Source organism: Myotis yumanensis, unplaced genomic scaffold (assembly GCF_028538775.1).
Source record: "Myotis yumanensis isolate MYYU_CA2020_CCGP unplaced genomic scaffold, mMyoYum1.0.hap1 SCAF_4, whole genome shotgun sequence".
NCBI classification, from domain to species: Eukaryota; Metazoa; Chordata; class Mammalia; order Chiroptera; family Vespertilionidae; genus Myotis; species Myotis yumanensis.
Genome location: NW_027223755.1, coordinates 2,657,011 through 2,672,682, shown reverse-complemented (window position 1 = coordinate 2,672,682; position 15,672 = coordinate 2,657,011).

The window sequence follows — 15,672 nt, the reverse complement described above, 5'->3', positions numbered from 1 at the left end:
GCCCATGGCTGCCATTTCCTAACCACGGCTTTCCATTGTTATGCACATCCTCTGTGCGTCAGGCCTGGGATTCTAAAAGAACATACTTCCTGGAAGAGACCAAAGCACAATCCCACTTAAATATGTGGGTTCTAATAAGAGCAGTTGGTTAAAAGTACCATGAGGTCCCCTATTTCTTATCGTGGGAAGAATTGGGGGTGGGATGTAGCTCTGAATCTTTGACGTCTCAACCGTGAGACGTTATCTTAGTGATTATCTTACAGGGGTTTTATTCCACACACTACGCCTTCAATCTGGGGTTTGGTGAGAACCACAAAGTGTGAAATGAGTTTTGCTTCGTGTGTTTGAAGGTAAGATGCCAATAGCCAGCCCACCCATATATATGTTGCATGCAAATTTTCTTGACCTCTGAACTTCTGATGGCTTGGATCAAGAAACCAATCATTTAATTTAATATGATGGATGAAGTGCCCCTGACGCATTACATCTCTTATATAAAAGGCCCACGGCTGTCACACCATAATGCCGTCACGACCAAACGAGCAGCAGCTCTCACGGCATGCGGGGCGGGGCGGGGCGTGAGCTACTAGTGGCAGAGAGCTATGAGCGACAGAGGGCGGGGCAGCGAGCTATGAGCTGTGGTGGGCGGGGCGGCCAGCTGAGGCAGGTGGAAGCGAGCTATGAGTGCACGATTTCGTGCGCGCTGGGCCTCTAGTAAGATGATAAAACAGCAATTAGAAAAATTCTAGGAGTCAAGAATTTCTTAAACCAAATGTAGAATTAAGTAGAGAGGCACAGTTGATGGCTTTGACAACTTTGAGACAATCCTTTGAAACCGAGTTAACACCAATATTAAGGAACGATACTGACAGCCAACACCCTTAATGAATCTAAAGATGCATATTATTCCTTTTATTTTTATTTTTATTTTTTTTAATCCTCACTTGAGGATATTTTTCCCCTTAATTTTTAGAGAGAGTGGAAGGGAGAGGGAGAGACAGAGAAACAGCGATGTGACAGAGACACATCCACTGGTTGCCTCCCATATGCCCCCGACCAGGGCCAGGAGTCTGAGATTGAGCCTGCAACTGAGGTGCGCGTCCTCGACTGGAATCATACCCGGGACACTTCAGTCCGCAGGCTGACGCTCTATCCACTGAGCCACACCGGCCAGGGCGATGCAAATTAAATGTTAGTCACTACCCAAATGTATGGCCAATACATGAGCCTTAACAATCCCTTTACAAACCAACCCTAAACCATTTACAACCAAAGGACAAACACCAAACGACAGTAGTTGCCTTCAACACATTTCCTGGGAACTGGCTGGTGTTTTTCGCTTTCTGCGGCTGGTTTTTGTTTGGTTTGGATTTTTTTCTCTCCTCCCCCACCCCCCAAGAGGAGGGGGCGCGTGGGGGAGGTGGCAGCGCTTGGGGTTACAGGACCAGCCCCTGGCCGCCTGCGGCTGCGGCATTCAGCAGCTGGCCGCTCTGTGGAGCGATGCACAGCGCTGGCCCTGCAGCCCTTTATGTAATATAATATATCTTTTTAGAACTGATTGTGATTTTTTGAGCACTTTGGGGGCTGCCGCTGGTCTCCTTTTCAGGCGAAATAGACCAACTGCTGCTGCTCAAAGAGCCTCTTCGACCACCCACACTGGCAGCGCCACCCCTGCTCCGGGTGGGTCCCCGAAGCAGCAGCAGCCAGGTCTGTGGGGTGGGAACCGCCTGGTAGCAGCCTCCGGGCTCAGAAGAATGTCACAGCTTGACCCCCAGAGCCCTGGGGCCCCGTTCAATCAGTGCTCAGCTGCATGGCGCACCCTGAAACTTCAAATGAAAGCCCTGGATTCTTGGCCCAAAATACAGCCTCCCTCCCACTCCCCGGGGGCACCCACCTCTCCTCGGTCCCGGGGAGCAACCCTTTCTGCACAAAGGCCTCGGCTGGGCTGCAGAGAGACTTAAAAGCAGCAGGCAGACACTTTTTCAAACAACATTTTGACAGATAAAGTCAAGTGATAAAAATACAGTGAACTTATAATTACTTCCGCTGCTGGAGGCCAGCGAAGGCAGGGGCAGCCCAGAACAGGGGTGAGCTAGAGAACCAAGTTCATTTTATTTCACTCTGACACCACAGAATTTGACCGTGTGTGTGTCCAAATTATGGGAAGGGGACCCAGGTAAACACAGAAGAATGAGGAAAACAACCGCCGATGAAAGTGCTGTGCTAAGCATTTATATGGCACCCCAAGGCCAAGGGCACAGGGGGTGTCCGCGCAAGATCACATACAAAATACTGAGGGGCCCATCTGCATCTACATCACAGAGACCGGCACAGAGTATGCCCAGAGGTCATGGTGCCAGGAAAACATGGCAATAAACACATGTAAACATCTACACCCATACACATAATCATTAATATCCGCAGGCTTTCTGATGATTAGATGCTCTTCTGATCCCTTATTCCCCAGGGAACTCTCATGTCCTGAGTTTGTTTTTCTAGTAAAATCTCTAGTAAGCTTTCAAACTCTGCTGCTACTCTGGCAGAAGAGATCAGAAAGGAGCAAACCAGTTCCTTTACTCTCTGCCGTGTTTTTTAATTATCTATTGTCCCCCACAGTACGAAACAACAAATTTACAAGTGGCAGATAAGCAGCGATAGAGAGTATATTTTGTCGTACTTGCCAAATCTTGGTCCAGAATTATTCTGGTTGATAATGAAATCAACCCTAATAGAACCTCAAAGAGGACGCCTGCTCTCTGTTCCATAAGGTATGAAATCCAGGCATGCAAGCAAGTTGCAGGTCCTATTAGCTTTAGAATCAGACTCAGACGTCGCTTTTGTATAGGACCCCTTGTCCAGTCATTCAGGTCCATGATACCTGAGTTAATTTTCACCTTTTAAAATTTTCTGCTGTACTACTCTTTTGTGAAGCATGGTATGTTTCTTGACTAGGGCAGCGGTTGGCAAACTGTGGCCCTTTGAGTGTGGCTCTTCCACAAAATACCACGTGCGGGCGCGCATGTACAGTGCGATTGAAACTTCGTGGCCACACTCAAGGGGCCAAAGAGCTGCATGTTTGCCAACCACTGGACTAGGGAGACTTGATTCACGGTTCAGTGAATCCAAAGATCCATTAGATATGTTTGTTCATCATGGCTAAGAAACCGGTACATTGCAAATTTAGCTGAAAGATTCCTCAAGCTAAAGAATCTGTATTCAAATAATTGAGCACTAATGAACATATAAAGGAATCCTAATTGAACAAATGAATCATTTTTCTCAACATTTTACTCAAGCAAAATATTAAATTCTTAAAATTAAATAATATGATTGGCCATATTGATTTACATAAAATATAGCTTCTTACTGGGCAGAAAATATTATTTAGGATGTTTATTTTGACTCTATTAATCTTATACAAGTGGGGGGAAATTCTATCTCATCTCTTTGATATCACACTGACAAAATGGTGTCTGAAGAAAAATCAACAAGGAAGCAAAAAGGCCCCAGATTTTTAGTGAGGCTTTGAAGTATTGGATTTGATACGGCTTCTATTTTAATGATCCCCCCCCGCCTTTCTTATGGATGTCATAAACCATCGTTCATGTGTATTCAAAAATAGTGAGGAGGAGCAGCATGGAAAAAAAAATTGTATAGCCCAGATGGTCTTCCCTTTAACAAACTTTTATAATATATTACTAAATTTCCCCCCAGGGTTTTGAAAAGTGAGTGATATATTTTGAGTACAGGACTATGGACTATATATAAAGTGAGAGAGAGAATAATGTTTACACAGTAGAGCAGAGGTTGGTGAAAATTTCTATAAAGGGGCTACATATATAAGTTTTAGGAGTTTTAGGGCCAGAAGGTCTCTGTCAATGCAGTGGTAAAGCAAATACAGGAGACAGACAAACAGGTAAGGATGGCTGTGCTCCAAAAACACTTTATTTAGAAAAGCATTCAGAGAGCAGGACACCAGTGAATGGTAGAGCACAGAACCCTGAACATTTTCTCCTCTATCAAAACCATGAAAACTGGGGAAATTGTCAGAATTGACTCTTTCCGAAAATTTATCAAAGGCTTTCATTTTATCAGGAATTACATATTTTTAAAAAATGGCTACATTTCAATAAGAACAGTGAGCTTTGTAGCATAACTTGACCCATTCCCATTCCCCACTCCCGCTTGGGGATGGGGGGTAGCCTGAAAAATTAACAGCCTGCTATCACAGTGACAACTAGCCACATGGCAGCCCCCAGAAAGCGCAGAAAGGGCTGGAGCTCCTTCACACCGCATTCCCAGAAAATGTTCATTATTTGATCTGTCGAGTATGTGTAGTAAGGAACTTGACCTTGTCCGAAGAGGGGTCTGGCCTTTGCCCTGAACTTCTGGGAGGTCGTTAATATCATACCCACCAGGAGTGTCCTTGTTTAACGCAGAGGCTGGGCACACCAGAGCTTAGGGTGAGGCTGGTGGCACCAGAAACCCAACCACATGACTAAGAGAGAAAGGTTTGTGTCACATGGCATCAGTTGACCTGGAGGTGGAGTTGAACCAAGCGGGCAGTCATTCCATCAGTCATGGGTATATAATGAAGCCCGAACAAAAATTCTGGATAATGAATCTCCGGTAAACCTCCTTGGTTGTCAGTTCTTCACATGTGTTGTCACCCATCAATGCCAGGATGATAATGTGTCTGGGCAACAACAGAACTTCATGTTTGAAACCCTCCTGGGACTCTGCTCGATACATCTTTTCATTTGATTGATTTTAATTTGCATGATCTCCTCCTAGTAAAACATAATTGTGAGTGTAATAGCTTTTAGTGAGCTGTGTGAGCCCTTCTAGGAAATTACTAAAACTTAGGGTGATTTTGGAAAGCCCCAAATCTGAAATTGGTGTTAGAAATCTTGGGAATTTGGTGGCCTGGAGTACTAGGCCTTCAAACATTGCAGTTTGTCTAACTCTGGGTAGTTGGTAGGATTGTTAGTTCCCTACAATGATCTTGAGTCACTGAAACCTGCTTTAGAAAGAGGAAGTATAATAGGGTAGGTGATGAGGAACCTTTGAGTGTCACAGGGTCACCCATGGTATGAAACTGTAGCTGTGCTTTGAGGGTTAATGGAAGTAAGAGTTACCAGTGGGATTTAGAGTTCCTGAGGAGCAGGTTCACTGGACACATAAAGAATGCAAAGTAAGGAGAAATGAACTAAATTTACAATTCCATGGTATTGATATATTTAGTACCTAAAATGAACATAAGGGAGAATATTAGGCCAAATTTGGATTCTGGCCGGTCCCTCTTATAGCCACTCATCTCAGGTTCCACATCAATAAAGTTAAAAGTTGAAAAGTGTAAGCAAATCCCGACTGGACCAAGCTGGGATCCTGCCTAGACTGAGTTACAGTCTCTATCCCCAGCCCCCACACCAAAGGGGACAATTTGCATACTGCGCTTTTATTATATAAGATGGGATGAATAAAGCAGACATTGATGGGTCAAAACAAAGGTCTTAATCCAACACTCTTGGCAATTGTGCAGACTGATGGAAGCCCTGCTGTTTTGCCAACATTAAGGGGCCTCGAACAAGTCAAACAGATCTACTCTATTCATCTTAGTTTGGGAGCTGAAAAGACTGGAAGGCAAAGATGGCAATGAGAGGCATGGCTTCTCCGCACTCTGGATAAGGGTCTCACAATGTTTTTGTTGTTGTTAATCTTCGCCTGAGGATATTTTCCCAGTGATTTATTTTTAGAGAGATTGGAAGGGAGGGGGAGAGACAGAGCAAGAGAAACATCGATGTGAGAGAGACACATCAATTGGTTGCCTCCTGCACATGTCCCAACCAGAGCCGGGGATGGAGCCTGCAACCAAGGTAAGTGCCATTGACCAGAATGAAACCCAGGACTTTTCAGTCTGTGGGCTGACACTCTAACCCAGGGGTGGGCAAACTTTTTGACTTGAGGGCCACAATGGGTTCTTAAACTGGACCGGAGGGCCGGAACAAAAGCATGGATGGAGTGTTTGTGTGAACTAATATAAATTCAAAGTAAACATCATTACATAAAAGGGTACGGTCTTTTTTTTTTTTTTTTAGTTTTATTCATTTCAAACGGGCCGGATCCGGCCCGCGGGCCGTAGTTTGCCCACGGCTGCTCTAACCCCTGAGACAAACTGGCAAGGGATCAAAATGTTTTTAAGACAAGAACTGCTTACAGGCTTTGGATCCCTTGGCCTCACTCCCAGCGAGGGCCAAAGGCTATGTACATATGAGTGAATAAAATGGTCAGAAGGTAGGAAAAAAAAATAAAACATTTCAGAGACTCCATGTACTGTGTTTCTGAAAAAAAAGAAAATGAACATTTGCTCAGACACCTGAGAGGCACTAGCAAGTGTACCAGCAAACTCATAATGTGAGACCCAAAGAATACCAAAGGAAGGATGGGCAGAAAAATATTTGAAGAAATTATTGCTCAAATTTTCCTGAATTTGATGGACAAACATTAATCTACACATCTAAGAATCTCAATGAATTCCAAGTCTAGTCAACTAAAAAAAAATTCACACCTAGACACATTATAATTAAATCATTAAAAGCCACAGACAGAATATTAAAAGCTGTAATTGAGAAGTAACACATAACTTAGAAGGAATACTCAACAAAATTAATAGTAATTTCTCATCAGAAACTATTGAGGTCAGAGGCCGGGGAAGACATAGTCAAAGCATTGCACAATAAAAACTTTCAACCAAGAATTTTATACCAGCAATATTCTACTCCAGAAAGGAAGAAAAAATATGACACTGAGATATTAAAAACAAACAAATACCAGTATATAGATAATTTTTTTGCTAGCAGACCTGCCCCACTAGAAATACTAAAGGAAGTTGTTTAGGCTAAAATGAAATAACATTATAATTTGAACTTACATGCATAAATAAAGAGCACTGATAAAGGTAACTACATAGCTAAATAAAAGAGTATAAATATATCTCTTTTCTGTAACTCTTTTCCCCTTCTGATTTAAAAGAACAACTATATAAAGCAATAATTAAAAATCTGTATGTCTGGGCACAAATATATAAACTTGTAATTGGTAGGACAATATAGGAAGAGGGAGGGAATGAAATTATATAGGATCAATGTTTTTGTGTACTATTGAAGTTAAGCTGGTAATAATTAAAATTATATTATTATCAGTAAATGATGGTAAATCACCAGGAAAATCACTAAAAATAACTTAAAAATACATAAGGAAAAAAGTGATAGGTCTAGGGAGTAGACCACACAATAAGGCAGCAATGAGGAACAGAGAAGAAAAAAACACCTAAGACACAGAAAACATCACAGTAACACACATAAATCCAAACTTATCAGTAATAATATTAAATTAAAACATATTTAAGTTTCTATACTTATCTTTAACTAGAGGCCCGGTGCACAAAAATTTGTGCACTCGGGGGGGGCGGTCCCCCAGCCCGGCCTGTGCCCTCTCACAGTCTGGGACCCCTCGGGAGAAAACGACCTGCTGGCTTAGGCCTGTTCCTGGGTGGCAGAGGGCAGGCCCAATCCCTAGGTGCAGCCCCTGGTCGGGCTCAGAGCAGGGCTGATTGGGGGAGTTGGGGCGCCGCCCCCTGTCATGCACAGAGCAGGGAGGATTGGGAGGTTGTGATGCCACCCTCAGTCACGCTCAGGATAGGGCCGATTGGGGGGTTGGGGCACCGCCCCCTGTCACACTCAAGGCAGGTTCAATGGGGAGGTTGCGGCGCCACCCCCTGTGATGCACAGAGCAGGGCCAATCAGGGGGTTGGGGCGCTGCCCCCTGTCACTCACAGAGCAGGGCCCATCAGGGGGTTGGGGCACTGCCCCCTGTCACACACAGAGCAGGGCCCATCAGGGGGTTGGGGCACTGCCCCCCCCCCCCCCATCACGCACAGAGCAGGGCCCATCAGGGGGTTGGGGAGCTCCCCCCTGTCACGCACAGAGTGGGGCGAGTAGGGCCGATAGGGGAGTTAGGGCACCGCCCCCTGTCACCCACAGAGAAGGGCCAATCAGGGGGTTGGGGCGCCACCACTGTCACACTCAGGGCAGGGCCGATGGGGAGGTTATGGCTCTACCCCGTCACACACAGAGCAGGGCCCGTGGGGGGGAGGAGGTTGGGGCACCACCCCCTGTCACAGACAGAGCAGGGCCGATCAGGGGGTTGGGACGCCACACCTTGTCACACACAGAGCTGCAGGGAGATCAGGGGGTTTGGGCGCTGCCCCCTGTCATGCTGATCTGATGCCAGGAGGCCTCGTGGCTCCGCTGATCCCTGTGCTGGGAGGCATATTACCCTTTTACTATATAGGATAGAGGCCTGGGGGCCGGCTGGTTTGCCCTGAAGGGTGTCCTGGATCAGGGTGGGGGTCCCCACTGGGGTGCCTGGCCAGCCTGGATGAGGGGATGATGGCTGTTTGCAGCTGGTCACACACCCTTCAGGGTGGGGGTCCCCACTGGGGTGCCTGGCCAGTCTGGGTGAGGGGCTGAGGGCTGCTTTCAGGCTAGGGGTTTTGACTGAAGCTCCCAACCACTCCTTTTTTTCTTTTTTTTTTTTTCTTCTGGGCCAGCTTTAGCTCTGGCTCTAGCTCTGAGGCTGCCGCTGCTGGTTTGTTTCGGTTCTATAATCGAAACAATGTATAACTTCAGCTCTGAGATCCCAGCCGGCTATATTTGTTAGAATGTTTCAAACTGCCAGCTCAGAGTCCGGCAAGTGAGGCGGGGAACGTTGCAGTCTGCAGTCACGGGAGCAAGCAAGCCTCATGTTCGCTTCCAGCTGCCTGGCTGCCGGCCGCCATCTTGGCTGACAGTTAATTTGCATAAGGATACGCTGATTAGCCAATCGGAAGGGTAGCGGTCGTACGCCAATTACCATTTTTCTCTTTTATTAGTGTAGATTGCCCTGGGAAAAACTTTGTCCATTAGAAAATGCCACTGGTACAGAATGATACTTGGGTAAGTTTGCTTGGGCATTGATAGCAATATTTTCCCATCTGGTGCTCTTCTATATAGACCTTTGCAAAGGAAATACTTTGGAAAGGTTTCTATTGCTTCTTGTTAGGAATGTATTTCATTTGTCATTCTCAGACACTGTTTTTTATTTTCTCAACTTTTTTTGTGAGCTGTTTTATGGTTCTGTTTTCTCTAATAAGATTTAATTTTAACACTATAATAATTGATTATATTCTGCTTTTATTTTAGTGGATTCCAAAAAGGCCCAAACCTGATATGTTACATTTCTCTTCCTCACAATACCTCAGTCAGGGCAAATAAAATTCCAAGCTACTGACGAGGAAGTGGAAACAGAGGCCACTGTACTTTCCAATGACTACAATTAACTCACAAGATGCTGAGCGGAGAGATTTCATGGGTTGCAAGTTTGCCTCTACTAGGCCACACTACACAATATACACATTGGTTTCCGTTCTCATTAGAGTTTACAGAGTAAATCTAACTGGTAGAACGTCAGCTGTAGCAATGATCTACTGCGTTACCTTCAGGCTAAAACACAATTTCTGGGATTAAATTTTAGTTCTGCCTTGCATGGTAATATTTTTTCATGTATTATAGCATGATTGAGATTATTTATATTTCCTACCGCACAATGGTATTCTAAAGATGCATGAATGATTTTCCTTCAGTAGTGCAGGCTGTGAGACATGGAGTAGGTCAAAACTTCCATTCAATGTTACGCCTTTCTTCCACTTTGTTGGAAACTTCCCCCCATTTCTTATGAAAACTCCCCTTACCTTTGCTAAGAGGCAAATGATTCTGAGCACAGACGGGAATTCTAATCTTAAAGAAAGGCCTCAGATCCCCCAGGACCACACAGTCTCTCTAGCTGTGCTTTTGCAATTAACCAGCACAGGCTCTGACAGAGGGGCCTATCTGTGCCGAGAATGACAGTGTGGGGAATCTAGCCGTGGGTTCTAACTGGTGTGCAGTTAATCACCTGTACAAAGTGGCTGCGATTCTCTCAGGCATCAGCTTCTAGAATCTAAGCTTCCTGGAGGCAGGAGTGTTTTCATTTGCTTGTTTGTTTGCCTGTTTAAATTTGTTTATGACATAACTAGAGGCCCGATGCACAAAATCCATGCAAGGGTAGGCCTTCCTCCCTCCTGACTGCCGGCACTGGCTTCCCTCTGGCACCCGGACTCAGCTTCCCTCACAGCCCCTGCTTCGTCCGGAAAGAACGTCCAGTCTAATTAGCATATTATGCTTTTATTATTATACAGATTCTCAATGGCTGAGAAAGTGCTGGCAGCAAATAGGTGTCCATTGAACAAAGACTGCAGGACTGTAACTTCTCAGAGAATAACCAAACTGGATGACAATCAACACCTTTCAATTCTAGATTTTCTAAGGTTTTATAACTGTAAGTTTACAACCAGAAGAAGGATGTAATATGTAATAAATACATGTTTCAATATTATGCAACTAAAATGATAGTAATGAATGAATACATCATTATTATTTGACTTACATATCCTTTGGGTCAATTAATCCTGGCTCTTCATCTCATGGCAACCTTACCATGTTATTAACTTACATCATTTATATTTACAGTTTCTTCCATCAGCCATGTTTTTGAAAAGGCTCTAAGCCAGTGGTTCTCAACCTGTGGGTCGCGACCCCTTTGGGGGTCAAACGACCCTTTCACAGGGATCACCTAAGACCATCGGAAACCACATATTGAATATATAACTACATATTGTTTTTGTGATTAATCACTATGCTTTAATTATGTTCGATTTGTAACAATGAAAATACATCCTGCATATCAGACATTTACATGACGATTCATCACAGTAGCAAAATTACAGTTATGAAGTAGCCACGAAAATAATTTTATGGTTGGGGGTCACCACCACATGAGGAACTGTATTAAAGGGTCGAGGCATTAGGAAGGTTGAGAACCACTGCTCTAAGCCTTTCCCAGATATGACTCTAGGCAGAGTATCTTTTTCCCTAAAATTGAATAAGAGTTCAATTTTTAACCTTGTTTTTCCATTTCTCTCAGAGTAAAACTACATTGGGCTCATTTTATCAAAGAAGCTCAAACTCTGGCTTAGTGATAAGAAAATGAAGCAAATTGATGCGAATGGAAAATTGACTTCTTTACCACCCCTCCTCCAAAAAAAACCCACCAGAAACTTTATTTCTGAAGTGTCCCTTGTATGTGAACATTTTTTCCACACTGCTCTACGTCATTCCAGTAGAAACTTTAAGATTCTTTAAAAGTATCTACAAAATTAGGTGAAGGGTAAAATTATGAATTTCCCACTTGGAAGAAAGTGGCTTAAATTCTATCCAATTATTTGCCATGACAACCAGCTAAACACAAAAGGGCTCGAATGGATGTAGAGTACTGCCTCTGTAATCATCCCTCTGCATCCTTCACATCATGGATACGCAGCACCGCTATCCCGGCTACTCCAGGGCCATAAGCCTACACGGTAATTACATGCTTCGGAACACTCCACTTAAGTGCATCAATAATATAGTGAGCAAATGTGTTCTTTAATTCTGCACCTGTAAGTGGAGGGGAAAAAAATAAAGAAAATATTTCTATCCAAAAAATGTAAAAAGAAAGAAAAATAAATCGGCTGATTATTTTTAAGCTGCTTCGTGAGGTCCCCCTTTAAAACTCAGATGGTTAATAATTCAAAGTTTCCCATAAATATAATCAAATGATAAGACAGCTCTGCTTAAGTGACTAAAAAGGTGAGGGCATAAGAAAATAATGATGAAAAACTGACACTTCCGATTAAGCTTAATATTTTATCTTTAAAGTACTCATATTGGCCGTGCATAGGATACTTTTTCTCTCCATGGCCCTGCCTCTATATAACTGCTATTAATGGGATTCAGAAGCTAACACCTACTACCCCATGACCTTGGACACAAAGAAGAGTTAACACATCAAGGCATGACAAAATTGTATGGGACTGCAGGCTCTTTACAATGCATTCGATATATTTTTTACAATGAAGTGTTTGTGTGTTTTATTTTATGGATTTGAAATACACATTTTTTTTCTCAGAAATGGAAAGTTACATAGTGAATTCAACAGAGAAAGTAGACATCAATAGAACCTATAAAGAATAAGTAGTTGGCATAAAACTGTAAGATCTTTCTCCCACCTACACATCCCAATAAAATGAAGTTGCTAATTTCTTAGAATCAAAAATTTCTTCTGAAAGTAAAATATTTTTGAGTGACTCATTTCCTAGAGTGTCGTGGAATTTCAGAAATTCTAATGAAAATTATGCACATAAAATTTATAATTAAGTTAGCATTCCTAGTATTGGAAACAAATCAACTTCTTAAGTGGGTCCATCCTAAGCCACTTAAGAAAATAAAAAAACTATACAAAAATCTATATAAATAGATATCAAAGTTTCTTATGCAAATTAGCCAACATTTTAAAATAAAGATACTCAATGTGAAATGTCTCTACATATTGATGTCAAAATGAGTGCTATTTAATAAGAAAACCTTGCCGTAACTTCAGAAAACCCATAAAGTGGGGAAAGTTAAATATGCAATGGTCCCAAATTTATAAAGGCAACATAAAGAATTTACTGAATTATTAAAATAGTGTCTTATTTTAAAAAAAAGTTATTCCAGAGTGAGGTTATATTTATTTTTCCTTGTCATGTAAATTGATGTTTTCGCATTTGTTTTACTAAATTAGTAATCAACACGGGACTGTGACCTTGTGGTCCATTAATTCCTACATGTCTCAAATTTTGCTTTTAGGATCAAGAACATTTATTTTCTCCATTATATAATCAATATACAGCCTTTTTCTGATCAAAAATATCTTTTGTGAAAATATGGAACTTAATTTGCTATGAGGCAATGCTAACTAACAGTAACAAAACCATCATTATATTTTCAAAGTTATAGTTTTAAGCAACTATATTGAGTAGAATTATCTATTTAATAATAACTATTTCTTTATAATCTTAGAGTTCAGGAGATTTTTTTACTGATTCATACAGTACAGTTTGAAATTTGTATGCCGCTAAAACAGTATTCTATCATATAGAGAGAAATTACTGTTTTAAAATTTAAGACTGTTCCCAGGATGCAAATTGCACTAATCAGGCAATGGACCATCAGCACACAAAATGCAAGATGAAACGTCAATTGTTTCGTGAAGGAATACATACAGATAATCACCTGAGAGTTCCAACCTATTAGTATTTACAGTTTCTTTTTCTCTCGTTGACATGAACACAGGAGCAAGCCAATTGTTTACAATTATGTAAAGATGCGCATTGCTGAAACTCAGATGACAAAATATAGATCAGAGAGAAGTGTTACAGGTAAATTTCAAGACCCTGAGGGGTTTTGTGATAGAAGTATTAGTAGAAACTTCCAAAATCCTAGTGATGACTCCTTTGGAATGCCTTCCTAATGGTACACACGGCGGGAAAGAGAGGCTGGGAGTCCAAGTGACCTCACATCAGTAGTTTTTTGTTTGGTTGGTTGGTTGGTTGGTTTTGTCGTCCTGATTAGATGGGAATCAATAATACCGAAGCCAGGTAAGGCCAAGAATGAAGACCCCACCATTGGCCTACCTCTGTGATCTCAATGCCAATCTCAGCAAGAATGTCACCTCTGAACAGGCGAGCGAGGGTGGGATATTACTCAGACATATAGAAACTATCTCTTGGTGTCATCTAGTGGCTGTATTTCATCACTGCATAACCGCATGCCTTCCTGGGGCTCTGAGCCCGGGTTGTGCTGTCGCATTGGTTTCTGACTGCCCGCAGGAAGAGAAGCTGCCCTTTCTAACAAGGTCAGCCGCGAACACATGTTTCTGGACTCTTCGCCCTGGCCCTGCGCCGTGCCTGTGTCTCAGGTCACGACCCATCGATAGGACGCTCAGTCACGAGCCCTGGTGTCCAGGTGCTGTCTGCTGCCCCATTGAGGCTGCCAGGCTGGGTGGCTGGGTGCTGATCAGGGAGCCCACAGCCCAGGCCTGAGGTGTTTCCGCCGAGCACTGTGACAGCCGGAGCTGACAGGCTGACCGTCTGCGTGCAGATGGCAATGTGGGCACGTCCGAGTGAGGGGAGAGCCCCCTGGCCCCCCTGTCGTCCACTCTCTCTGTCCCCACCCCAGGCTGGAACTGCACAGCCAGCACAGGGAAGTGTGAGTGACAGCCACTTCTCCTCCAGGTGCTGAAATGTCATCTCCGGCGCTACGGTTCCTTTAAGACGAACTATCATTTCTAACAGAACTTTTCAGTTTTGAAAGTTAAGGGCAGCCAGGCTGGGATGACAGAAATAAATTATCCAGGTAATTAGGGCTAACAACTCACTTTCTCTTACTCCCACGCGCATGCAAGAATAGGGCTCAATTATTTCTAATTCAGGTAATTTTTTCCTTTTAAAAAAAAGGACTTTCTGCAAAACTGCTGTTTGAATGGCTCAAAAGTATCATCATTAAGGAAGGAAATTATTAACAAATTATGATCATGAAATTTACAAATTTCAAATGGTTAGTTTCTGTCATCATGTCCAATGTAACAAAGGTTAGGCATGATAAAAAAAATATATATAAAAAATGAGTGTGACACTCATTCTCAATTTCCAATAATTACTTGATATTTTTAGGCAAATTCTTTTTTTAAAACTATCAATGGAATTATCAATATCACATACTTATAGCTGCTTTATGTTATAATGTGAACATTTCTCCTGTTGTTGAATTTACCAGTATTTTCATTGATGTCTGTTTATTTCTGTCCACAGGTCTTGAATTTCTAGATGTCTTACAAGCACACATTGACAATAATAATTGAATGGGAATATCAATGGATAGAAAGTTCTACTTGCCTTACAAGTAAATTGCTACTGATAGTATTTTTGAAATGCAAATGTATATACTACACATGTAGGTATACAGAAGTGTATAAAGCAGATGTGTGTTATATGTAAGCATGTAGGCACTATCTACATACACACATATATATGTACATACAGATATACATAGATATGTCTTTTGTTGAAGATCTATATCTCCAATAGTTACACTCACAGGTCACACACACATTAATCCAAAATACACAGGAGCGATTCGTGTTCTGCATGTCCCCTCAAAACATACCACCTTCCTTCAATTCTGATCACTGTGCTACACGTTAATTCATCATATAGAGCAAGTGAGTGAGAATAATGACATTGTCCTATGGGACTGTATGTGTTTGTACCATTCATAAATCTCTCAGCAGATTTATTCCACCTACAGGAACTATCCCAAGTCTGAATCATAGCACCAATCCTAACTTCAGACCATTCATCCGTTTTCAAAGTCTATTTCTCAATAATAACATAGGACAACCACAAGCTTGTTGCAACCCAGACTCTTAAGACAGTTTTCATTTAAGAGGGACAGTCCAGGGACAAGCGAGCTTCCTGTTTCTCTAGAACCCTTCCTGGCTCAGCCACACGTGCACCTAAATATTGTGCAGCTCAATGAAGGCCCAGAAGATAGAAGGACAGTGTCGTGGACTCCTGGGCTTCTGACAGAGGAACGGACACGCCCTTCTTTCTTCTCTCACGAGCTGCTGGGGTTGCTGGATTTCAGCTGCCATCGTGGCATGACTTCCTGGCAAAGC